Source organism: Hakea prostrata, chromosome 7 (assembly GCF_041222555.1).
Source record: "Hakea prostrata isolate BN-2017 chromosome 7, UWA_Hpros_2, whole genome shotgun sequence".
NCBI classification, from domain to species: domain Eukaryota; kingdom Viridiplantae; phylum Streptophyta; class Magnoliopsida; order Proteales; family Proteaceae; genus Hakea; species Hakea prostrata.
Window position 1 is genome coordinate 57,245,381 of NC_142606.1, and position 26,130 is coordinate 57,271,510.

Below are 26,130 nucleotides of genomic sequence, written 5' to 3' on the forward strand. Positions count from 1 at the left end.
TAACCCGCCAATCCAAGAAAACTTCTTATTTCCGTTACCGACTTCGGTCTTTCCCAATCAGCCACAGCTTGAACCTTTTCAGGATCGACACGAATACCTTCGGCTGAAACCACATGGCCAAGGAATACTACTCTCTTAAGCCAGAAATCACACTTGCTAAACTTAGCGTACAGCTTCTTTTCTCGCAACCTTTGCAAAGTGAAACTTAGATGACTCGCATGCTCTTCTTCGCTCTTCGAATAGATCAAGATGTCATCAATGAAAACAATCACAAACTTATCAAGCACATCGTGAAATACTCGGTTCATGAGGTCCATGAACACCGCAGGAGCATTGGTCAATCCGAAGGGCGTGACTCTAAACTCGTAGTGACCATACCGCGTTCAGAAAGCTGTCTTGAAGATATCACTAAACTTCACTTTCAATTGGTGATATCCGGATCTTAAGTCAATCTTTGAGAACACAACTGCACCCTTCAACTGATCGAAGAGATCATCTATTCTGGGCAGCGGGTATCTATTCTTGATAGTCAGCTTATTCAACTCATGGTAGTCGATGCACAAGCGCATACTACCGTCTTTCTTCTTGACAAACAAGACCGGAGCTCCCCAAGGGGATACACTAGGCTGTACGAAACCTCTATCAATGAGCTCATTCAACTGATTTTGCAACTCTTTCAACTCAATAGGAGCCATCCTATACAGAGCCTTAGATACCGGAGCGGCACCAGGGACGAGATCAACAAAGTCACAGACAACCCTGACTTCATAGACTCTTTTCTCCACTTTACCCTTGCCTTCAGATGAAGCATCATCCACTAGGGCATAGACTTGCATCAGTGCAGACAGCACCTTCTTACAAACCCTTCTCTTTTCACCCTGAAATTCTAAGACCGGACTTCCACAAATATGGAACTGAATCTTCTTTGAGGAACAAAGGAACACAGCTTTGTGGGCTGTTAACCAATCAATCCCCAAAATAACATCGAAGTCCTTCATATCAAGAATTACAAAATTGACTTCCAAGTTCTTCTCACCAATCAACACAGGACATTTAGATAACCCCTTATCTAGTTTCACAACAGGACCAGTAGGTGTACAAATCAATAAACAACTAGACAACTTCTCGGGGATTAGGTTAGTCTTCTTGATGAATGCGAGATGACATGAACGAATGAGATGCACCCGTATCAAATAAGACAAATGCGAAATAGAAGCAACTAACAATGTACCCGTAATCACTTCATGGCTTGGATCCCGCTCAAAGACTGGAAATACTGAAAACTCTACCGGAGGGAGGAGCAGGAGCACTCTTCACCACTGGAGCAGGCTGCTGGACAGGCCGCTTCGGACAGGCACGAGCGAAATGACCTGCTTGCTTGCAGTAGAAGCAAACAGGATTGCTGGATCCAACAGGGGTGGCTGCAACAGAGGGCTTCTAAAAACCCGAATTCTGACCTACACTCTTAGGCTGAAAGGTAGGAGTGGGGTAGGGTTTAGGTCTCACAAAACGCCGATCATTACGATCCACCAAACCAGGGTTCCTTGGCTGCCAGGGCTTTTGCACACGTGCACTTTCCTTCTCTGTTTCTTCCAATTTCATCTTCTCATGCTTGCATTTCTATCAAAACCATGCTTTGCTTGTATCCAATGCTAGAAATCATTCTTTGGAATACTTAGAAACATATTCCCTAGGTTTTAAACACAATGCCATGTATAGACAACAAGTTCTAACATATTGGTGTTCATCTCGCAACGTTTTCATAGCGAAATCGTTATCTTTAGAAAAATTTCGTTTTCTCTCAAACCGCTTGAAATTTTCGCACGAAATCAAATGCTACATGCTCAAGATGATATTGTAGATAGGTCCATAAAATTTGATTAAACCAATTTCAACTTTTCAAAAATCCAATTTTGACCTAAATTGCAAAATCCCCAAATTTCCTTCTTGCTGAATTTTTCGCTTTAATCCAAGTTTTCGATCGATTTTCTTCAAACAAACTTCATAGACATGAAATTCCAAGTATTGCGCACATGCTAGTATGTTCAAATCAAATTTCCCCCAAATTTGAAATTTTCCGAAAAATTACGAAAATACCCTTTTGGCTCAAATCTTAAAGTAGCACTAACTGGAATTGTCTCTTGTCTCTTTCACAGATACACACTATGCAGAGGGGAGGGCGAGGACGAGGTAGAGGTCGTGGTCGCATTGTAGGGGCACTTAGGGGCGAGGTCGGGTTCCTTCGAGCCTAGACAGGAGGTTAGGAGACCGGACATGTTCGACACACCTCGTGCCGAGTTCTTGTACGAGGCCTACTTCGCCATCGTAATATCGAGATGGGACGTCTACTTCACCTACGCCAGCTCGTAGTCTTTAGGATTCGGCAGAGATTCGACACGTTGCGGTGGACTCATCTCTTCACCGAGGATCCGCCGGTATACCCGGAGCTAGTGAGGTTGTTCTTCAAGCAACCTTACCTACACAGAGGGAGGCTCGAGGTCAAGGACATCCACTTAGACTTGTCCTAAGGAGCAGGGTCTTCCGGACTCGGATTCGCTTTTCCACCCGAGCACCGGCTGAGATCTTGCAGGTTCCTTACTATCCACAGCAAGCGGTGTGTGTGGATACCTGCGCAGGAGCATATCCGGACAGCCATCCGATGTCGTACGAGCTTCGCAAGATATGCTCTATGCTATGGGATAGTCGTTGATGCTTCACTCCGTGGACCAGCGGACGGATGACGGATTCTCGCACGGATTATGGGTCGCATAGTCGGCCGAAACATTATGCCGAAGGTCGGACATCACCATCGGGTCACGGTGATGGAGGCCTTAGTCATCTACCGCATCTACATGGGCTTCGAGATCGATCTCTCCTACATCATTCAGCAGGTCATGCTGGACTTGGTTCTGCGGCCTAGCATGCGGAACCTTTGCTATGGGAGGCTACCGACCTTGATCTTCGGGCATTTCGGGGTGAGTTTCGAGGATACACCGGTGGACACCGGTTCACGGGGATACTCTATCGGGACTCGGACCATTCGTCGATGAGACTGCAGCAGCTCGAGAGATCTCCCGGTCCGGAGGGTGAGGATGATGAGGAGTCGAGGGATGAGGATCAGGAGTCGAGGATGGAGGAGAGGATATCGGTCCCGATAGTGATGATCAGGCTGGAGATGATACAGATATGCACGAGGCTGAGCCGGTGCATCACGAGTTTCCTTCATCACACTTCGAGGCGGTGGCCCTTCACATGTAGTTCCGGAGACTTCAGATCTTGGGGCACAGATGAGATCGATGACTTCCATGCTAGAGAGGATGGAGGTCGACAGAGCAGATGTACGAGAGGATGGAGTCACGACAGGATAGGATAGAGCATCGGGTGACTCAGCTAGCGAGGAGTTCGGAGCATACGAGAGATTAGAGAAGATCACCTAGATAGACTGTACCCTAGGATTTTCATTTATGCATTTCAGATGTAATTGCTGTAAAAGCTTTTGAAATTAATGAAGTTCATTTTGTTTCACTTAATTATTGTATATTATGCACCTTTCTTTTCTTTGCATTACTGACATTTGTTTAAGTATAATTATGGTATGTTATTCGGAAATGTTCTGTTATGCTTCATAGGTTAAGTTTCTAATCCAAGTGTTCTATTATTCACTTCTAAGAGTAGAGGAGTCATTTCAAATCTATGACTCAGGAATGTTCAGTTATTGTCTTTTGTGGTTAGGATTTCCTCGAACCTTGGGCTCTGATACCAATCTGTCACATCCTCCTAGCCGGTACCCTATCTGGCATACCCGAGAGTGTGATCCACAGCCCGAAGATCAGGTATCGAGTAATCAACCTCCCACATAAACAATAACATAATCATGAACAATAATAATAAAAGTGCGGAAGATAAACCATAGATCCAAATAAGGAAAGAATGAATCATATATAAATCAGAGTACTAGATATAATCAGAGTGTCTAAAACAGATAAGTAAAGTGAGTCAAAATCCCACTCTACAACCAGCGGAAAAGTAGTTCTAAAAGAGAATAAGCAAAACAAAATCTAATCCCAGTAGCAAGTACAATGGGTAACTAAATTGTTCTCCACTTTATAGACAACATCCCTATAAGTATAAATCTCATAAACAGCACAAGGGCGCTTCCACTCAATGGTCGGACTAAGCATCGTATGGAGCATAACCACTCGCAGGATCTTCAGTGTAATTGTTGTAACCGCAATCACCTTCCTGGAGATATGCCTCTTCTCCTTGCGCTTCTTCATAGGGGCCGTCATAATATTCAGTACTTATAGAATAGTCTAACAAACATTGTACAATAAAGGAATGAGTTTCAAAGAAACTCAGTAAGGCAGTTAAATCCATAATAACATAAATGGCAGGATTTCAGAACAAACATAAATGCAATATGGTATGAGACAAGCAATGAATGAATGAATCTAACTCTACATATGCTGGTCTCTATTGGCAGACATGCTTTAAGTCATAGCACCGTACTTCTTTAGGAAGGTCTCAATCACTCATCATCAGTTGGTAATGGGTCCGGCATCCCTCGGGACATTCCATGGCTGGGGGTTAAGTCACCACTCTCTCACATCACCATTGGTCTAAGTACCGGCGCATGTCAGGGTAAAGCCTAGCCAAATGCAAGTCTTCTACTTAGTTACATCAAGTCAGATCTAGATACGTCCATTCCTCGTCCCTGACGTTCCTTTCCGGTATCCTTCACACTAGAGTTCTCATAGTCCCTGACTACGGACTCATCATGTAAAACCCAGCCCTAACCTTGACCCGGAAACCTTGTTATTTGTAGGTTCAGTGACCCAAAGTAAAGTAAGAAGTCAGGTTTGGGCCATCCCAGTAGAGGACTTGGTGTCTGGCTTTGAATCCATGAAAGTTGATGATGAAGTTCTATTTATGGAAACTGAATCTTGATGAAGATCTGATTAGTTGATGGACTTGGAGTGCTCTCTATCTTGGTTTGAAGGCATTTCTACCTATTAGGTAAATCACTTGACTTGTGTGCAAAACCCCTTTAGGATTGGATTTGACCTAGGCCTTCAATTCCCTGTTTTGGTCTTGCTGTCAGCATTGGTCGACTGATTGGTCGACTGGGCCAGTCGACCAATCCACTCAACCAATGAGTGCTGTCTTTGGCAATTAGGTTGTTCTTGCTCTATTTAAGTCCAATCTCGAGTCCACTTCGTATTTGCTGCCTCCAAACTCTCCGGAACGAACCAAAGACCTCTGCAAGTCATCTCCCTTGCATCCTTGGTGTTTTCTTGACGGATCTTCGTCGAAACTCTTTTTTTTGCATCAAAAGGTATGTCTACTCTCTCTTCTTCTCCTCCATCTTTGTTTTTCTTTCCTTTTCGAGTTGAGACAGTAGAAGAGATGCTGCATTCTCTGTTGCAAACATCTCTGAACATGTTCTCATGATCATCCTAAGGATTTGAGGCTAGAACAATGATCTTAACCATGATCATTGCAAGCTTTTGAAGGAATCATGATCAAACCATGTTCTAATCTTGTTAAACATCTGATTTGAATTCTGATCTTTTTGGATCTTCTATGATTGATCATGTTAGTAGTTAATTACTGTGTTTTCCTTCCATGATCCATAATCTATCAATTTCTAGTTGTTCTCTTCTACCATACTATGTGTTCTTCATGATGCATGGTAGTTACATATATGGTAGGTTTTATTTCCTTATTTAGATTTATGCTTCTAAGCCTTGTTCCTTGAAGATCCAAGTATGTTTTCATGAAACCTTTACCTGAAGCAATGATCCATCCTCCTATTGTTCTTGTCTTTGATTTCTATCTCGAATTCATCAAGATCCATGGTTGATCTAATTATGGTAACTTTTTGTTTCCTAATTTGGATCTTGATGTCTTGTTTGGATTGGTGTTTTGAAGTCCCCTATATGTTAGAATACTACTGATGTAGTTTACCCCTTGATTAGTACCCTTTTGAACCACCAAATTCGGATTTCATATCTTAAAACTCTGTTTTTTTTTGGCTACTGTCTGCATTGGTCGACTGATCGGTCGACTGGACTAGTCGACCAATCCACTCGACCAATGAGTACAGCAACTCCAGAATTGGTCTGTGTTGGATGTTTTGGTATCTTTTATGTTAGGGATCTTTCCTAATATGTTGTATATACTTGTTTAGGACCTTCTTCTCAAGTTTGCCAAGATCTTACTTGATTTCTTAGGATTCCTTTGCGAGTTATAAAAGGTAAGGATGGTTATTTCCTTAATTACATAGATAGCATGAATCTAGTTTCTATATTTGAATATCATAGATATGATTCCTAAATTAGATTCTTACAATGATATACTACTGTTGCATAACTTTGATTACAGTAGCATTACTTATTCATATTGAATTGACTCATGTATGATTTACTTACCAATTATATACAAGGTGATTGCAATTATTGATTTCTTTCCATATATGAGGTTACCATATATGTGATGATATGAATTGATGCATGTGTATGCTTAAGTATGGTTTGGAAAGGAGAGGTGTCCTTTTGACACTTCTGTCCTTGGACTACTACGGGAATATTATGGGATGTTTCCGGAGATGCCCTCTGGACACCTTCCTAAACTGTTGGATGACATATCTAGGATTGTCTAGTAGTGTTTGGCTAGGATGTCCTGTTATGTCGACCCTAATCGGAGGGGTATTGAGACCGAACGACCCGTGGTAGCAATGGGGATTCATGGGCGCTAAAGACCGGTAACCAACCCGTGAGAGGACAGGAATCACATTGTGGGGGCCATTTATTGGTAGGGTTGCATATGGTTAGACTTGGGCTCACGGGCGCTTAAGACCGGTAACCAACCCGTGAGAGGACGTGAGAGCTTCCCGTTTACCATATGTGGATGATCAATAGGGTTGATGAGTCCGTAGTCAGGGACTATGAGGACTCTAGTGTGAAGGATACTGGAAAGGATCGTCAGGGACGAGGAATGGAAGTATCTGGATCTAACTTGATGTAACTAAGTAGAAGACTTGCATTTGGCTAGGTTTTACCCTGACATGCGCCAGTACTTATACCAAATGGTTGTGAGAGAGTGTGTTGACTTAACCCCCTGCCATGGTTTGTCCCGAGGGATGAAGGACCCATTACCAATCGGCTGCTCAAGACCGGTGAAATGATCCGTGAGAGAATCCAAGATATCTTAAATGGTTGAGGATGTGAGTGGACTTTCCTAAAGAAGTACGGTGCTATGACTTAAAGCATGTCTGACAATAGAGACCAGCATACATAGAGTTAGATTCATTCATTCATTGCTTGTCTCATATCATATTGCATTTATGATTGTTCTGGAATTCTGCCATTTATGTTATTATGGATTTTAATCGCCTTACTTGAGTTTCTTTGAAACTCATTCCTTTATTGTACAATGTTTGTTAGACTATCCTGCAGGTACCGAGTATTATGACGGTCCCTATGAAGAAGCGCAAGGCGAAGAGGCATATCTCCGGGGAAGGTGATTGCGGTTACCACAATTACTCGAAGATCCCGCGAGTGGTTATGCTCCGTACGATGCTTAGTCCGACCATTGAGTGGAAGCGTCCTTGTGCCATTTATGAGATTTACACTTATAAGGATGTTGTCTATAAAGTGGAGAACAATTTAGTTACCCAATGTACTTGCTACTGGGATTAGATTTTGTCTAGTTTATTCTTTTAGAGCTATTTTTCCGCTGGTTGTAAACTGGGATTTTTGCCTCACTTTACTTATCTGTTTGACACTCGATTATATCTATTATTCTGATTCATTTATGATTCATCCTTTCTTTATTGGATCTATGGTTTATCTTCCGCACTTTTATTATGATTGTTCATGATTATGTTATTGTTTATGTGGGAGGTTGATCACTCGATACCTGATCTTCGGGCTGTGGATCACACTCTCGGGTATGCCAGATAGGGTACCGGCTGGGAGGGCGTGACACATCAACCCTATTTATCATCCACATATGGTAAACGGGAAGCTCTCACGTCCTCTCACGGGTTGGTTACCGGTCTTGAGCGCCCGTGAGCCCAAGTCTAACCATATGCAACCCTACCAATAAATGGCCCCCACAATGTGATTCCTGTCTTCTCACGGGTTGGTTACCGGTCTTGAGCTCCCATGAATCCCCATTGCTACCACGGGTCGTTCGGTCTCAATACCCCTCCGATTAGGGTCTGACATAACGGGACATCCTAGCCAAACACTACTAGACAGTCCTAGATATGTCATCCAACAGTTTAGGAAGGTGTCCAGAGGGCATCTCCGGAAACATCCCATAATATTCCCGTAGTTGTCCAAGGACAGAAGTGTCAAAAGGACACCTCTCCTTTCCAAACCATACTTAAGCATACAGATGCATCAATTCATATCATCACATATACGGTAACTTCATATATGGAGAGAAATCAATAATTACAATCACTTTGTATATAATTGTTAAGTAAATCATACATGAGTCAGTTCAATATGAATAGGTAATGCTACTGATATCAAGATAGTACCACAGTAGTATAACATTATAAGAATCTAATTAAAGAAATAAATTAACAAGATTCAAATATAGAAACTAAGATATGCAATTTATGTTGTTAAAGAAGTAACCATCCTTACCTTTTATAACTCGCAAAGGAATCCTAAGAAATCAAATAAGATCTTGGCAAACTTGAGAAAAAGGTCCTAAACAAGTGCATACAACATATTAGGAAAGATCCCTAACAGAAAAGATACCAAAACATCCAACACAGACCAATTTTGGAGTTGCTGTACTCATTGGTCGAGTGGATTGGTCGACTGGTCCAGTCGACCAATCAGTCGACCAATGCAGACAGTAGCCTAAAAAAAACAGAGTTTTAAGATATAAAATCCGAATTTGGTGGTTCAAAAGGGTACTAATCAAGGGGTAAACTACATCAGTAGTATCCTAACATATAGGGGACCTCAAAACACTAATCGAATCAAGCCATCAAGATCCAAATTAGGAAACAAAAAGTTACCATAATTAGATCAACCATGGATCTTGAAGAATTCAAGATAGAAATCAAAGACAAGAACAATAGGAGAATGGATCATTGATTCAGGTAAAGGTATCATGAAAAGCATACTTAGATCTTCAAGAAAATAGACCTAAGAGCATAAATCTAAATAAGGAAACAAAACCTACCATATATGTAACTATCATGATTCATGAAGAAAACATGTTATGGTAGAAGAGAAACAACTAGAGATTGATAGATCATGGATCATGAAAAGAAAACACAGCAATTGACTACTAACATGATCAATATAGAAGATCCAAGGAGATCAGAATTCAAATCAGAAGTTAAACAAAGATTAGATCATGGTTTGATCATGATTCCTTCAAAAGCTTGCAATGATCATGGTTAAGATCATTGTTTTAGCCATTAATCCTTAGGATGATCATGAGAGACAAGTCCAGAGATGTTTGCAACAGAGAATGCAGCATCTCCTCTACTGTCTTAACTCAAAAAGGAAAGAAAAACAGAGATGGAGGAGAAGAAGAGAGTGTAGACATACCTTTGATGCAAAAGGAAGAGTTTTGACGAAGATCTGTCAAGAAAATCACCAAGGATGCAAGGGAGATGACTTGCAGAGGTCTTTGGTTCGTTCCAAAGAGTTTGGAGGCAGCAAATACGAAGTAGACTCGGGATTGGACTTAAATAGAGCAAGCAAGACCTAATTGCCAAAGACAGCACCCATTGGTCGAGTGGATTGGTCGACTGGTCCAGTCGACCAATCAGTCGACCAATGCAGACAGCAATTCCAAAACAGGGAATTGAAGGCCCAGATCAAATCCAATCCTAAAGGGGTTTTGCACACATATCAAGTGACTTACCTAATAGGTAGAAATGCCTTCAAACCAAGATAGAGAGCACTCCAAGTCCATCAACTAATCCGATCTTCATCAAGATTCAATTTCCATAAATAGAACTTCATCATCAACTCTCTTGGATTCAAAGCCAGACACCAAGTCCTCCACTAGGATGTCCCAAAGCTGACTTCTTACTTTACTTCGGGTCACTGGACCTACAAATAACAAGGTTTCCGGGTCAAGGTTAGGGCTGGGTTTTACACCAGTAGACCAATCCAATCGACCAATTGGTTCTGAATTTACCAATTTGGTCCTGTCTCCTCTATTTAAGTCCAAATCTTGGGATTACTTCGCCTCCTATGCCTCCTAAGCCTCTGGAATGAGTTAGAACCCTAATCTAATCAATTCCCTTGCATTCCTTGGTGATCTCTCACAAGACTTGAAAGAAATCTTCATCCTCCTGCAGCAAAGGTATGTGTATACTCACTCTTTCTTCTATCTCTGATTTTCTTTCTATAATTTTGTTCTTAGTTGAGATCAGGAAGAAGATGTTGCACTCTTGCAACCATCCACTCCATGATCTCATCTTGTTCCTTGAGATCTATGATCATCATCATGATCTCAACCCCAGCCAGTTGAATTCTTGAAACCCTAATCTTGAAACCCTAACTTTGTGTGGTCATCATGAGAACCTTTTTGGTAACCCCCATATGAGGTAAACCTCATGGGTAATGTGGAGGTTGATCTAAATTCAATATTCTTTAATTCTTCTTGTTGTAATTGGCCAATCATCAATTCCCTCCCTCCTGTGATCTCAACCTTTTTCCCGCGAGCCAAAAAAAGGTGAAACCCTAACTTCTCGGATCAAACCAAGAACCCTTAGTTTGATCTTGTTAACCTCCAATCAATGTGTTTCCCTTACTAGAATTGTACCTATCAATCTTTAATTCTTTATCCTTGATCATACTATATTTTCTTCATTATCCATGTTTAACCTAATTAGGATTTCTAAATTATTCTTTCTTCGTTCTTGTTCTTGATTGAGATCAGGAAGAAGATGCTGCAATCTTGCGACCATCTATTCCATGATCTCATTCCATCCTTTGAGATCTATGATCATCGTCATGATCTCAACCCTAGCCAAAAGGGAGAGATTTTGAGGGGAAATTCTTGGGTAACCCTCATGAGAGGTTAACCAATTTGGGAACCCTTTTATTTCTGTTAATTCATTGGACCCTCCCCAAAACCTTTCTTGATTGTAAATTCTTTGCCCTAAGGTGAATCTTTATTCTCCCTAGTCTTTCCGTGGGATACACAGATCCTTGTTAGTAAATCCATAATCGTATGATTAGAATTTGTTTCCTTTCACTTTAATTGAGAACCTTATTTTCTCTCATTGGTAGACCCTTCCTAATTCCATTCTTGATTTTGAAATACTAATGAGATGTTCCTTTATCTATCTTGGGTTGTTTTTGTGAGAGTTAATTATGGGTAACTCTTATGGGAGGTAACCAACTCTTATGATAGGTAACTATATCTGAGACCCTAATGTTCTTTTATCTGTTGGAAACTTCCCAACACCTTTTTAGATTGTGCATTCTTTGTTTCTCTTTCCCTAGGGTGAATCTTGAATACCCCTAGCCTTTCCATGAGAGCCATCTGTAAAACCCAGCCCTAACCTTGACCCGGAAACCTTGTTATTTGTAGGTCCGATGACCCGAAGTAAAGTAAGAAGTCAGCTTTGGGCCATCCCAGTAGAGGACTTGGTGTCTGGCTTTGAATCCATGAAAGTTGATGATGAGGTTCTATTTATGGAAACTGAATCCTGATGAAGATCTAATTAGTTGATGGACTTGGAGTGCTCTCTATCTTGGTTTGAAGGCATTTCTACCTATTAGGTAAGTCACTTGACTTGTGTGCAAAACCCCTTTAGGTTTGGATTTGATCTGGACCTTCAATTCCCTGTTTTGGCCTTGCTGTCAGCATTAGTCGACTGATTGGTCGACTGGGCCAGTCGACCAATCCACTCGACCAATGAGTGCTGTCTTTGGCAATTAGGTTGTTCTTGCTCTATTTAAGTCCAATCTCGAGTCCACTTCGTATTTGCTGCCTCCAAACCCTCTGGAACGAACCAAAGACCTCTGCAAGTCATCTCTCTTGCATCCTTGGTGTTTTCTTGACGGATCTTCGTTGGAACTCTTCTTTTTGCATCAAAAGGTATGTCTACTCTCTCTTCTTCTCCTCCATCTTTGTTTTTCTTTCCTTTTTGAGTTGAGACAGTAGAGGAGATGCTGCATTCTCTGTTGCAAACATCTCTGAACATGTTCTCATGATCATCCTAAGGATTTGAGGCTAGAACAATGATCTTAACCATGATCATTGCAAGCTTTTGAAGGATTCATGATCAAACCATGATTTAATCTCTGTTAAACTTCTAATCTAAATTCTGATCTCTTTGGATCTTCTTTGTTGATCATGTTAGTAGTAATTACTGTGTTTTCTTTCCATGATCCATAATCCATAGATTTCTAGTTGTTCTCTTCTACCATACTATGTGTTCTTCATGATGCATGATAGTTACATATATGGTAGGTTTTATTTCCTTATTTAGATTTATGCTTCTAAGCCTTATTCCATGAAGACCTATGTATGTTTTCATGTTTTCATTACCGAAAGCAATGATCCATCCTCCTATTGCTCTTGTCTTTGTTTTCTATTTCAAATTCATCAAGATCCATGTTTGAGTTAATTATGGTAACTTTTTGTTTCCTAATTTGGATCTTGATACCTTGATTTGGTTAGTGTTTTGAGGTCCCCTATATGTTAGAATACTACTAATGTAGTCTACCCCTTGATTAGTACCCTTTTGAACCACCAAATTCGGATTTCATATCTTAAAACTCTGATTTTATAGGCTATCGTCTCGCATTGGTCGATCGATTGGTCGATTGGACCACTCGACCAATCCACTCGACCAATGAGTACAAAGCAACTCCAGATTTGGTCTGTTTCGGATGTTTTGATATCTTTTCTGTTAGGGATCTTTCCTAATATGTTGTATATACTTGTTTAGGACCTTCTTCTCAAGTTTGCCAAGATCTTACTTGATTTCTTAGGATTCCTTGCGAGTTATAAAAGGTAAGGATGGTTATTTCCTTAATTACATAGATAGCATGAATCTAGTTTCTATATTTGAATATCATTAATATGTTTCCTAAATTAGATTCTTACAATGATATTCTACTGTTGCATAGCTTTGATTACAGTAGCATTACTTATTCATATTGAATTGATTCATGTATGATTTACTTACCAATGTTATACAAGTGATTGTAATTACTGATTTCTTTCCATATATGAAGTTACCATATATGTGATGATATGAATTGATGCATGTGTATGCTTACGTATGGTTTGGAAAGGAGAGGTGTCCTTTCGGCACTTCTGTCCTTGGACTACTACGGGAATATTATGGGATGTTTCCGGAGATGCCCTCTGGACACCTTCCTAAACTGTTGGATGACATATCTAGGATTGTCTAGTAGTGTTTGGCTAGGATGTCCTGTTATGTCGACCCTAATCGGAGGGGTATTGAGACCGAACGACCCGTGGTAGCAATGGGGATTCATGGGCGCTCAAGACCGGTAACCAACCCGTGAGAGGACAGGGATCACATTGTGGGGGCCATTTATTGGTAGGGTTGCATATGATTAGACTTGGGCTCACGGGCGCTTAAGACCGGTAACCAACCCGTGAGAGGACGTGAGAGCTTCCCGTTTACCATATGTGGATGATCAATAGGGTTGATGAGTCCGTAGTCCGAGTTGGTCGGTGCCATAGGATACGCCGACTCTAGTGTGAAGGATACCGGAAAGGATCGTCGGGACGAGGAATGGAAGTATCTGGATCCGACTTGATGTAACTAAGTAGAAGACTTGCATTTGGCTAGGTTTTACCCTGACATGCGCCAGTATTTATACCAAATGGTTGTGAGAGAGTGTGTTGACTTAACCCCCTGCCAAGGTTTGTCCTGAGGGACGAAGGACCCATTACCAATCGGCTGCTCAAGACCGGTGAAATGATCCGTGAGAGAATCCAAGATATCTTAAATGGTTGAGGATGTGAGTGGACTTTCCTAAAGAAGTACGGTGCTATGACTTAAAGCATGTCTGCCAATAGAGACCAGCATACATAGAGTTAGATTCATTCATTCATTGTTTGTCTCATATCATATTGCATTTATGTTTGTTCTGGAATCCTGCCATTTATGTTATTATGGATTTTTAACTGCCTTATCCTTTATTGTACAATGTTGTTAGAGTATCCTGCAGGTACTGAGTACTATGACGGTCCCTATGAAGAAGCGCAAGGCGAAGAGACATATCTCCAGGAAGGTGATTGCGGTTACCACAATTACTCTGAAGATCCCGCGAGTGGTTATGCTCCGTACGATGCTTAGTCCGACCATTGAGTGGAAGCGTCCTTGTGCTATTTATGAGATTTACACTTACAAGGATGTTGTCTATAAAGTGGAGAATAATTTAGTTACCCAATGTACTTGTTACTGGGATTAGGTTTTGTCTAGTTTATTCTTTTAGAGCTACTTTTCCGCTGGATGTAAAGTGGGATTCTTGCTTCGCTTTACTTATCTGTTTGATACTCTGATTATATCTATTATTCTGATTCATTTATGATTCATTCTTTCTTTATTGGATCTATGATTTATCTTCCGCACTCTTGTTATGGTTGTTCATGATTATGTTATTGTTTATGTGGGAGGTTGATCACTCGATACCTGATCTTCGGGCTGTGGATCACACTCTCGGGTATGCCAGATAGGGTACCGGCTGGGAGGGCGTGACACCATCGGTTATGTATGATGAAACCCTCACCCCTTTGTTATAAACCTTTTGAGATTGATTTTCAGACTAAGATCTCCCCCATGTCTTCAATAGGGTTAGGTTGTACTTGGTCATCAACCTCATGGGCAATGTTTTTATTAACCTAAACCAGAATTTCTATGATTTCTTGTTATTTTCTTGATAACAATCATTCCCTCTCTTTCTGTGATCATAACTTTTTTTATGGGAACCATAAGATTGAAACCCTAGTTTCTTTGGTCAAATCAAGAACCCATATTTTTACCATGACTTGATGATTTTATTCTCCCATATGATTCTAATACATCCTAGGAAGTTCCCCTTCAAATTTTGGATCAATCCGACTTCAAACGAAGAAGCTATGGCCAAAACAGTTTTCACTATCCCGTATTGACTCGATTGGTCGACTGATTGGTCGACTGGGTCAGTAGACCAATCAATCGACCAATGAAGACAGTAGCTTCAATTTTCGCTCGATTTGATTCGTTTTCTCTCTGATCTTTTAGGTATCTTTCCTAATGTTGTGTCCATGATTGTTAGGGGTTTATTTGCTAAGTTCGGAGCCTCTCTCTTTGATCTTTGGATTATCTTCGGCGATAATCAAGGTAAGGACAGTTAATTCCTTAACTAGATAGATTGCTTGTTCTCTGGTTGCTACTTTATGAAACTATGAGATTACCTACTGTTGTTGTATTTTAATTCTGATCTCCTACTGTGGGAACAGTAGCACTTGTTTATATTGTCTTTTTATTATTCATGATATATGAATTACGTATTATTGCCTAATCTGATTTTTGCTTTTACATTCTCTTGTATATGATGAACTGCTGGTTGTGGATGTCATGACTGTTCTGAGAATGTGAGTGCTTAAGTTTGGTTTGGGATTGGGGAGTATCCTTTTGATGCTTCTGTCCTTGGACATCGGAGGGAATAGTATGGGATGTTCTCCGAAGATGCCCATCGACGCTTTCCCGAATGAATGGTTGTCATACCTAGGTATGTCTAGCAGTGTTTGGCTAGGATATACCTCTGTTATATCAGACCCGATTCGGAAGGGTATTGAGACCGAACGACCCGTGGTAGCAATGGGGATTCATGGGCGCTCAAGACCGGTGAGTTATATCCGTGAGAGGACGGGAATCACATTGTGGGGGCCATTTATTGGAGGGTTGCATATGGCTAGACTTGGGCTCATGGGCGCTCAAGACCGGTGAAATGATCCGTGAGGGGACATGAGAGCTTCTCGTTTACCATATGTGGATAACCAATAGGGTTGATGAGTCCGTAATCCGGGACTATTAGGACTCTAGTGGAAAGGATACTAGAAAGGATCGCCCGGGCGAGGAGGAATGGAAGTATCTGGACCTGAGTTGATGTAACTGACTAGATGACTTGCATTGGGCTAGGCTTTTCCCTGACATGTGCCGGTACTTATGCCAAATGGTTGTGAGAGAGTGTGTTGACTTAACCCCTTGCCATGGTTTGTCCTGAGGGATGCAAGACCCATTACCAACCGGCTACCCAAGATATCTTAAATGGTTGAGGGAACCCAAGATATCTTAAATGGTTGAGGGTTTGAGCGGACCTTCCCAAAGAAGTACGGTGCTATGACTTAAAGCATGTCTGTCATAGAGACCAGCATACATAGAGTTTAGATGAATACATACATTACTTGTTTCATATTGCATTGCATTCTTGTTATGGTTTGCTTCCATGTTAATTATGTTGTTATGGATTAACTTGCCTTACTGAGTTTCTTTTGAAACTCATTCCTTTTTTTTTGTACAATCTGTTGTTAGACTTCTCTACAGGTTCGGATTTCTTTGACGGTATGTATGAGGAAGCACAAGGTGAAGAAGATGAAGACTGAAGAGCAAGAAGAGCTGACAGAAGATGTGGATTAGATTTCTTTTGTTTCTTCTAGACTTATCTTTTACTATACTTGTATTAGCTTAGAGCTTTACTTGGATTTCGATCTACCTTCCACATGTGTTTGTAGGGTATATTTCCGCTATACTCTACAGTTGTCTTTTGATTTGGTATCTTGTTATTCCGTACTCTGATATTCTGTAGTGATCCTTCTGAGATCCTTTCTTGACTTTTATTATAAATTACTTGAACATTATGATTTGTTCTTGCTTTTGATTATGTTATTGTGCTAAATGGATATGATCGTTCCCAAACTTGATCTTTTGGGCTGTGGATCACACTCTCGGGTATGCCAGTTAGGGTACCGGCTGGGAGGATGTGACAACATATCTAGGAAGACCATCCCTAATTTACTTTGAAGTGTAGAGTTATATCGGTTAGGGAAAAGCATTGGGGATTCGAAATCCCAAAGATCTTCACATATTCATAGTTTAAGTTTTTGCATTAATTAATAGATTTAGTTTAAATTTAGTTTTGTTGAATTCAATCTTAGTGACTTAGCCTTTCAGTTCCCCATAGTTCGAACCCATACTTTCTGCTTGCTAGATTAGTATAGGATTTTACTTTTGATTCGTTAGCGACACAATCAAATTTTGGCGCCGTTGCCGGGGAACCAAAGCACGGTTGCTAGGATTGATTTTTGTCAATTAGGCATAATTTTTAGAGTAATTTTAGTGTTTTTTTAATTTTTATTTTTTCTTTGCTTATTTAACTAATCTCTTTTTCTTTTGTTTTGTAGGTAACTGCAAGAGTAGCGATTCGATAATTAGTTTAGGTTGTTATCTTTTCTTTCTTAGATACTGATATGGAGAAAATATGATGAACCGTGTTCATACTTGGTTTCATCCACGACCTCAGTCGAGACGGAAGGAATCAACTCGCTCCCGAGCGGGCCAGGTCCGTAAGATGGCTTGCTAAGGAAGAAAGCTTATTCAGCTACAAGCACGCCCTAATCCAACTTATGGATTAGGTTAATTACCCTAATGAAGGTAGACTCAAATTGATGGCTGTTGCTAATCATTATCAAAGGGATAATCATCGCATAACCTGGAGGTTATCTCAGGAGTCCTCTATTAGTCCAAACTAGGAAAAGTCTATTGCTTAACGGATCTAACTGTTAAGATCCAATGACTACCCGAAGAAGGCTCAAGTGCATCCAACGAAGGAGATTCGAAGGTACACTCTATATAAACCCCACTGCCATACGAGGTGAGAGAAAGCGATTCATATACAGACTGGTAGACGTAAACTATTAGGGGCTTATGATCTAGATCACCTTTCCTAGTTCTTCATTCCTTAGCTCTATGCTTCTAGTAGAGCTGTTTGTGATTAAGTTCATCAACTTACTTAGCCTTTGGAGGTGGACTCCCGACCCCCGCAGTCGGGCCACATCTGACGCTTTCGTTTTGCAAGTCATCGCGAGGAGATCTAAGGGTTGAGCAGATTTTGGACGCATCATTTGGCGCCGTCTGTGGGAAAGACTTGTAAAGCCATGGTGACTAGATCGGCAGCAGCTGCAGCAGCCGCTGCACAGCGCGATTCCGGTGTTCAAATTCTTGGAGTGAACAATCCAGATATTCCCCAGGGAAGCCAACATCCTATTGAGGTAGATGGTGGTCAGGGAGGACATAATCCTCTAGATACATTCCAAGATCAATTGAATCAGGTGAAGATTCAACTCTTGGAGGTGAGCCAAGCACTCCGCGTGCTCACCCGACGAGTGGTGTTACCACAAGAACCTGATCATCGCGATTCAGGGAGGCGTGCATTACCACGTGATCAAAGATTGGCTAAAGATCGGAATATCGGTCAAAACTTTGGTGAAGGTGACCGAGGACCTAGGAGAATTGACGATCAACCTAGGCGAGACGATCGGTTCAACAGACCGCAGGAAAGTACAACCGATTCAAATACAAGGTTGGATACGGGGGTGAGAACTCACTCACCAACTTGTCGAAGAACCGTTCGTGATGATCGAGCAGTTCGCGATGAGCGGAATGTTCATGAGGGACGGGCTGTTCGTGATGATCGAATAGCTCGTGAAGATCGTGTTAACTGAGGTCGTGATCATATTGCTGAAGATCACCCGACCCAGATTGGTCAGGAATTGGCCAACATCAATCAGAAATTAGGACAGTTGGCTAAGGGAAGGATAATTGAGGATATTTACTCAGTCATTCGGAAGACCCCCTTTGCCGAGCCAATTGCGGGATATCAGTTTCCCCATAACTTCCGTTTGCCTACCTTTTCTACATTCGATGGCTCCGGAGATCCAACGGCCCATATTGGCTATTACCAGCAGACCATGGCAGTTTCAGGTAATTCTGATGAAATTCTATGCAGGGTTTTTGGTTCATCTTTAACCGGAGCAGCACAAAAGTGGTTTTCAAACCTCCCATCTGGAAGGATCATAAACTTTGATGAGCTGGCGCGCAAATTCATAGGGCGATTCCAGAGTGGAATACAGGTCAAGAAAATGGAAGAAACCTTGTTTACTATCAGACAAGGAAAAAGCGAATCGATCAGAGAGTTTCTGAAAAGATTCAACAAAGTAACGATGGAGATAGAAAATTTGGATGAGCAAGTAGCCAAAACTGCTCTATTCACTGGACTCACTAACCGGAAACTCCTAAAGTTATTACTACAGGATATGCCTGCAACTTATGCTGAGTTGGTACAGAGATGCCAGAAGCAGGCCGAAGTCATGGAGATCCTAGATGCGCGCCAAGAAGATAAAAAGTTTCCACTAAGGAACAGAAGCCTCCTGAGCGAAGCCAGAAGGCAAAGAAGAATGTCCGCGATCGGGTTGGAAAATCTCAGGCTTGGCGCCAGAGGTCTCCCGGTAAAAGTGAGTATACTCCATTGAATGCTCCTCGGGCTGATATTTTAAATATCATCAAAAGCCGAAATATTTTGAAGTGGCCACCTAAAATTCCTTTGAAGCCTGGAGAGCAACAGGATTGAGAAAAGTATTGCCGATTCCACAAGGATTATGGTCATTATACAAATGACTGTCGTCATCTAAAAGCAGATATTGAGAGATTAATATCTCAGGGACACTTGTCCAATTTTGTTAGCAGAAGGAGGGAGGAGCCACGTGAGCCACATGCGGCTGCCCCTAAAAGGGATCATTCGGTTAGTTCAGAATGATCAAGGGAGGCTCCGAGGTCTAAGAAGGCAAGGAGGTGATTGAAGCTACTTGGTCACCGATCCTTACCATTTTTGGAGGACCAAAGCCCGAATCACTCCGAAGTTTGAAAACAAAATCCAAATTTGTCGGAACCGGAGAGACGCAGAAGCGGAAGAAGCCGAACGGTGAAGATTCTATCACCTTTGGCGAGGAGGATGAAAGAGGCGTTTGTCTACCCCATGATGATGCCATAGTCATCAAGGTAGAGATTGCACGTCGAGAAGTGCATAGAGTTTTGGTTGATACAGGGTCTGCAGCTGACCTAATTTCTTATTAAGTGTATCAAAAGCTGAAGGTGGATGAGGACGATGGAGCCTTCATCCACGCATCTATATGGTTTTGCAGGATCATCTACGGTGGTGGAAGGATCTGTCCAGTTGGAATTATCTATTGGAAGTTTCCCTAAGGAAACAACCGTTCGAATCAATTTTTTGGTGGTTCGGGAACTGCCAGCTTATAATGTTATCCTCGGGCGACCATCTTTATCTAAGATAGGTGCTATTGTTTCGACAAAACACCTAAAGATAAAATTCCTGACTGATATGGGAATCGGTCAAGTTTCCTCTGACCAGAGGATCTCTCGACAATGTTACTTTGCCTATTTAAAAGACAAGGAGGGCCCGAGGAAGGTGACTACCCTACCTATAGAAGTTTGAGACAATCGGGAAGAAGCAGAAATGCAAAGGCCCGAACCAGTGGAGAAGCTAGAACAAATCCAACTGTGTACCGAGGATAAGAAAAAGATTACTTATATCGGGTCTGAGCAGTTGGAGGAATTCAAAAGTGAGTTGAAGTTATTTCTTCAACAAAATAATGACGTATTCGCATGGTCTGCCGAGGACATGCCAGGAATCGATCGGGCTGTCGCGGAGCACAAACTCTGGATAGATCCAAAGGTGAAACCAGTGATACAGAAAAGGAGAAATTTCTCCATTGAAAAGTATGAAGCCGTTCGAGGCGAAGTTGAAAAACTGAAGAATTCTGGTTTCATAGAACCAATTGAATGCCCAACTTGGTTAGCTAATGTAGTAATGGTAAAAAAGGCGAATGGGAAGTGGAGGATGTGTACAGACTACACTGATCTCAACAAGGCTTGCCCTAAATATTGTTATCCATTACCTCGGATTGACCTCTTGATAGATGCGACTGCAGGATATGAAACTTTAAGTTTCATGGATGCCTACTCAGGGTATAATCAGATCCTTATGAATAAGGAAGATGAGAAGCTTACGGCTTTCATGACTGATCGTGAAAGCTATTATTATAAAGTCATGCCATTTGGCTTGAAGAATGCAGGAGCTACATATCAGAGAGCCGTCAACAAGATTTTCAAAAATTTGATAGGGAAGAATGTCAAAGCTTATGTTGACGACATGCTTGTGAAGAGCTTTACAAAAGCGAATCATATTGCAGATTTGACTGAGGTATTCTCAATACTACGGAAATATCAAATGAAGCTGAATCCAGAAAAGTGTGCCTTTGGAGTTTCTTCAGGAAAATTTTTGGGCTTCATGGTGTCACAGAGAGGTATTGAGGCTAATCCTGCCAAAATACAGGCTCTGGTTGACATGGAGGCTCCCAAAACTGTTCGTGATGTATAGTGTTTAACAGGGAGAGTTGCCGCTTTGAATCGTTTCATCTCCAAGTCTGGAGAAAAGTGTTTGCCGTTCTTCAAGGCACTCAAAGTTTTGAGGGGCAGAAAGGAAGCAAAATGGACCGAAGAATGCCAGAAAGCTTTCGAGGAGTTAAAAGAAGCACTTGGACAACCGTCGATCTTGTCCCGACCAGAGAAGGGGGAAATACTACAGCTATATCTAGACGTCCCTTTCAGCGGTCAGTGCAGTACTTGTTCGTGAGAAAGACAAAAAGCAGTGGCCGATTTACTATGTGAGCCACGTATTGTTAGATGCTGAAACACGATATTCGGAGATTGAGAAACAGGCTCTGGCTCTCATGATGGCCGCCAGAAAGCTAAGGCCATATTTCCAGGCTCATCCAATTGAGGTATTTACAACTTTTCCTCTCAGTAAAGTTCTTAATAAACCTGATTTATCTGGAAGGATGGTGTCCTGGTCGGTTGAACTCAACGAGTTCCAAGTGAGCTTTAAGCCCAGAACCGCAATCAAAGCTCAGGCACTATCCGATTTTGTAGTAGAAACTACTACACCAGTGGAGTCCACCATTGAAGATCCCATTATACCAACCACTTGGGAGGTATATGTGGATGGTTCGAGTAATAAAGATGGAGTTGGAGCTGGAATTCTATTGAAAAGTCCAGCGGGATTTATTATTCGCTATGCTTTGAGATTTGCATTCGAAGCAAGTAATAACGAAGCAGAATATGAGGCTCTGATAGCTGGACTTTGGTTGTCAAAAGCATTGTCTATTGTAGATGTTACTATTTATAGTGACTCTCAACTTATAGTCAACCAAGTCCAGGGGGAGTATGGTATTAAAGAACCATGCTTGCAGAAATATCAAGAGATAGTGCAGGCATTTCAAAAGCAATTTCGGAATTTGAAGATATCTCTGATTCCAAGAACTGAGAATACAATGGCTGATGGGCTATCCCGATTAGTCAATGCCAAAGAAAAGAATCTAGACCCTTCGGTCTACATTGAAGAGTAACATTTCCAAGTTATCATGAGAAAGAAATTTCTTATATTGAAGCAGTGCATTGCTGGATGGATCGAATAATCGAGTATCTGAGAAATGACAAATTACCTGAGGATCCGAAAGAGGCAAGATTGATCAAAATACGATCGGTGAGATTTGACATTCAGAATGGGAGACTATACAAAAGATCTTATTCTGGACCCCTTATGAGATGTATAGGTCCTGAAGGAGCAAAATCAGCCTTGGCTGAGGTTCATGAAGGAATTTGTGGAGCTCACATGGGTGGATGAGCCCTGGCACACAAAATTCTAAGACTTGGGTTATATTGGCCTAAAATCCAAGAGTCTACTATAGAGTATGTTCCTCGATGTGGCAACTGTCAAATTCATGCTAAAGTATCGAAGCGCCCAGCGGAAACCATGACTTCAATTCTAGATCCCATTCCCTTTGCGATGTGGGGAATTGATATCATGGGCAAATTCACCAAGGCGTCAGGCGGACGGGAATATTTGATAGTAGCAATTGATTACTTCACAAAATGGGTTGAAGCCAGTGCACTGGCAACAATTACTGAGAAAAAAGTGGAGAAATTCGTGCTTGAGTCAATCATATATCGTTTTGGGATTCCAAAGATTATCGTCACTGACCATGGTACTCAGTTCGACTGTCCGCAACTTGAGCAATTTTGCGAAACATATATGATCGAGCATCGTATGTCCTCAGTGGCATACCCCCAGAGCAATGGACAAGTAGAGGTTACTAACCGAACGCTACTGGAGGGGATAAAGAGAAGACTCAAAGCTAACAAGGCTTTATGGGTCGAAGAACTTCATAATGTACTGTGGGCCTATAGAACTACGGTTCGAACACCCACAGGAGAAACTCCATTCAGGTTGGCATATGGGTCCGAAGCATTGGCACTTGTGGAGATAATGGCGGGGACAATACGGGATCAAGAGTTCGAGGAAAAAGCGAACGAGCAAGGACTACTTGATAGTCTTGATCTGTTGGATGAAGTTCGGGCGAAGGCAATAGCACAAACTCAACATTATCAAAGAAGAATAGCGTCTCATTATAATACTCGAGTGAAGAATCGTCGAAAATTAGCCGGAGATTTGGTGTTGAGAAACACCTTAGCTTCCGACCCACGTCATCAAAGAAAATTGGACCCTTCCTGGGAAGGACCTTATATGGTTGTAAAACCAGTCGGTTAAGGAGCTTACAGGCTGAAGAACATCAACACCCAGAAAGAGTTGGATCGTTCGTGGAATGCCAGGCATCTCAAATTTTTTTATCCTAGATGATGATTTCAATTTTGTTCGTGATGTAAACATTTTCAACTCAATCAATGCAATTATTGGCTTTCAGCAAATTATCTTTTGATTGGGGGGCATCACACCACATTCAAGAACAAGATCCAACTATAAGGCATTGGATGAAAATCCGTGTGGGTCCTTCAACACTTATGGAATATTTTCGGAATTTCTTAAGTCAAGGCATCGGATGAAAATCCGAGTGAGTTCCTTCCACAAGGCGTCGGTTTGAAACCCGAGTAAGTTCCTTCAAGACTTATTGAATATTCGAAATATCCTTAAGTTAAGGCATCGGTTTAAAACCCGAGTGAGTTCCTTCTACAAGGCATCGGTTTAAAACCCGAGTGAGTTCCTTCTCAGACTTATTGTATTTCTCCGAAAATCCTTAAGTAAAGGCATTGGTTTAAAACCCGAGTGAGTTCCTTCTACAACGCATTGGTTTAAAACCCGAGTGAGTTCCTTCTTAGACTTATTGTATTTCTTCGGAAATCTCTAAGTAAAGGCATTATTCTAAACAACTAAGACCTAGTGCAACAGCGACTCAAATGACTAGCAAAGATCAAGATGAAGTTAACTTCTTATTTCTTCAAAAGACCGAAAGAGGCTAGTCTCAATATCAAAACATAAGATTACAGGAGCTGGATACAATCTTCGGTCAAAAAAGAAAGTCATCATCGATGATCATTAAGAAGTCATACAAGATCGTCACAACTTTGCTAGGACAAACACATGAGTCAATCATTGGTATGGATTCAAGGAAAAGAAGAGGAGAAATGAGGATTCCAAAAGACATTTCAGTATGTACAAAATCCTCCGCAATTTCATACTCTTTGTCCAGCTTGTCCAGGAGAAGTAGGGTCCTTGACCAAACTTGCATTCAAGGCGAGCTCGTCATAATTGAATCCTTCCAAGGGAGAAAAAACAGGAGAATCTTCCAGATAATGCATAATATCTGGATCGGAAGGTGGAGGATCAATCTTATTTTTGGTCCAGTCAGGAGGAGGAAGGCCCAGGTTGGTAAATACTTCAGGATGGCAAACAGCACTGTAGGGAGTCATATCAAAATGAGGATCCTTCCTTAATATTGATTCACATACTTCGTTCTCACCATCCCGGTACGCCTGCAAGTTATAAGCATTCAGCATATCAACAAAGGGCTTACTGTGTAAATACTTGAAGACGCAGGCTTTGCGAACATCAGTTGGAAGGGATTCAGGCAAAGGAACGACAGCTTGCCTTTGAGGTAACGCTTCAGATCCTTTGGCTCCTGACTTTCCAACTCCTCGCTCCAGTTGCTGGATCTTCTCCCTAGCATCATCCAAGTCTGACCGGAGACGATCGATCACCGAATTCTTCTCTCCTGCAAACTCCCAAGCTAATTTCCTAAGGCGAGCAATATCAGCATCTTTAGCTTCAGAGATTTCCCGAAGCTTGGAAACTTCATTGCTCAACCTATTGAGCCTAGAGGTTGCTTCCACTTGGTTGTGGAAGTTACCAGTAAGACTCCTGCAAACAACTTCCGAGTTAAAAAGGAGCAGAAGATTAATATTCAGAATCGAAAGATAATGAAAAAAGACTTACATCACCATTGACTTCATAAAGACCTCATTTGGAAGTTTGGAAAGAACTGCGCTCTCAGAAGTCATTCAAGCAGCAGTGAACCATTCCAACGCTCTGTCAAACTCCTTTTACACTAATTCGGGCGAAGGATGAGAAGGATGAGCTACATCAAGAGAAGGATGAGCTGCATCACTTGTCACCCGACGGCGCTTCCTGGTGGCAAAATCCTCCAACTCCAAAGGAGAGAAGGAGGATGCAAAACAAGCACTAGAATTGGAAATAGGAGCAGCACCTGCTGGGACCACACCTTCATCAGACGCCAACATAGTTGCCTCAGATGCCCGAAGAGTCTCCTTCGGGGGTGCACGAACGGTCTCTCACAGCAGGAGCGTCAGCAAAGCCATCAACAACGGAGTGATCAAGATCTTCCTGGGAAGAGCGAGCGATCACTTCAGGCAGAAGAGGCGTAGGGGCAGCATCAATAGAAACTGTGGGAATTTGACTTGAAGATTCACCAACAGCAGTCGCCTTACGCTTGGAGAATTCACCAGCTGAAACCACCTCACTGGCCCCGACCACTGCCGACGGAACGATTTTCTTACAAGATTTCGCTCTGATAAAGTTCGGATCGATTCTGGGAGCCACTGTATACACAGAAAAAACCGTATCAGTACAGCAATCCAACAACAAAGGCAACAAGGGAAAACCCTAGTTCTCTATCAAATATGAAATATCGATTAACTAAACCCCAAGTATTACTTGT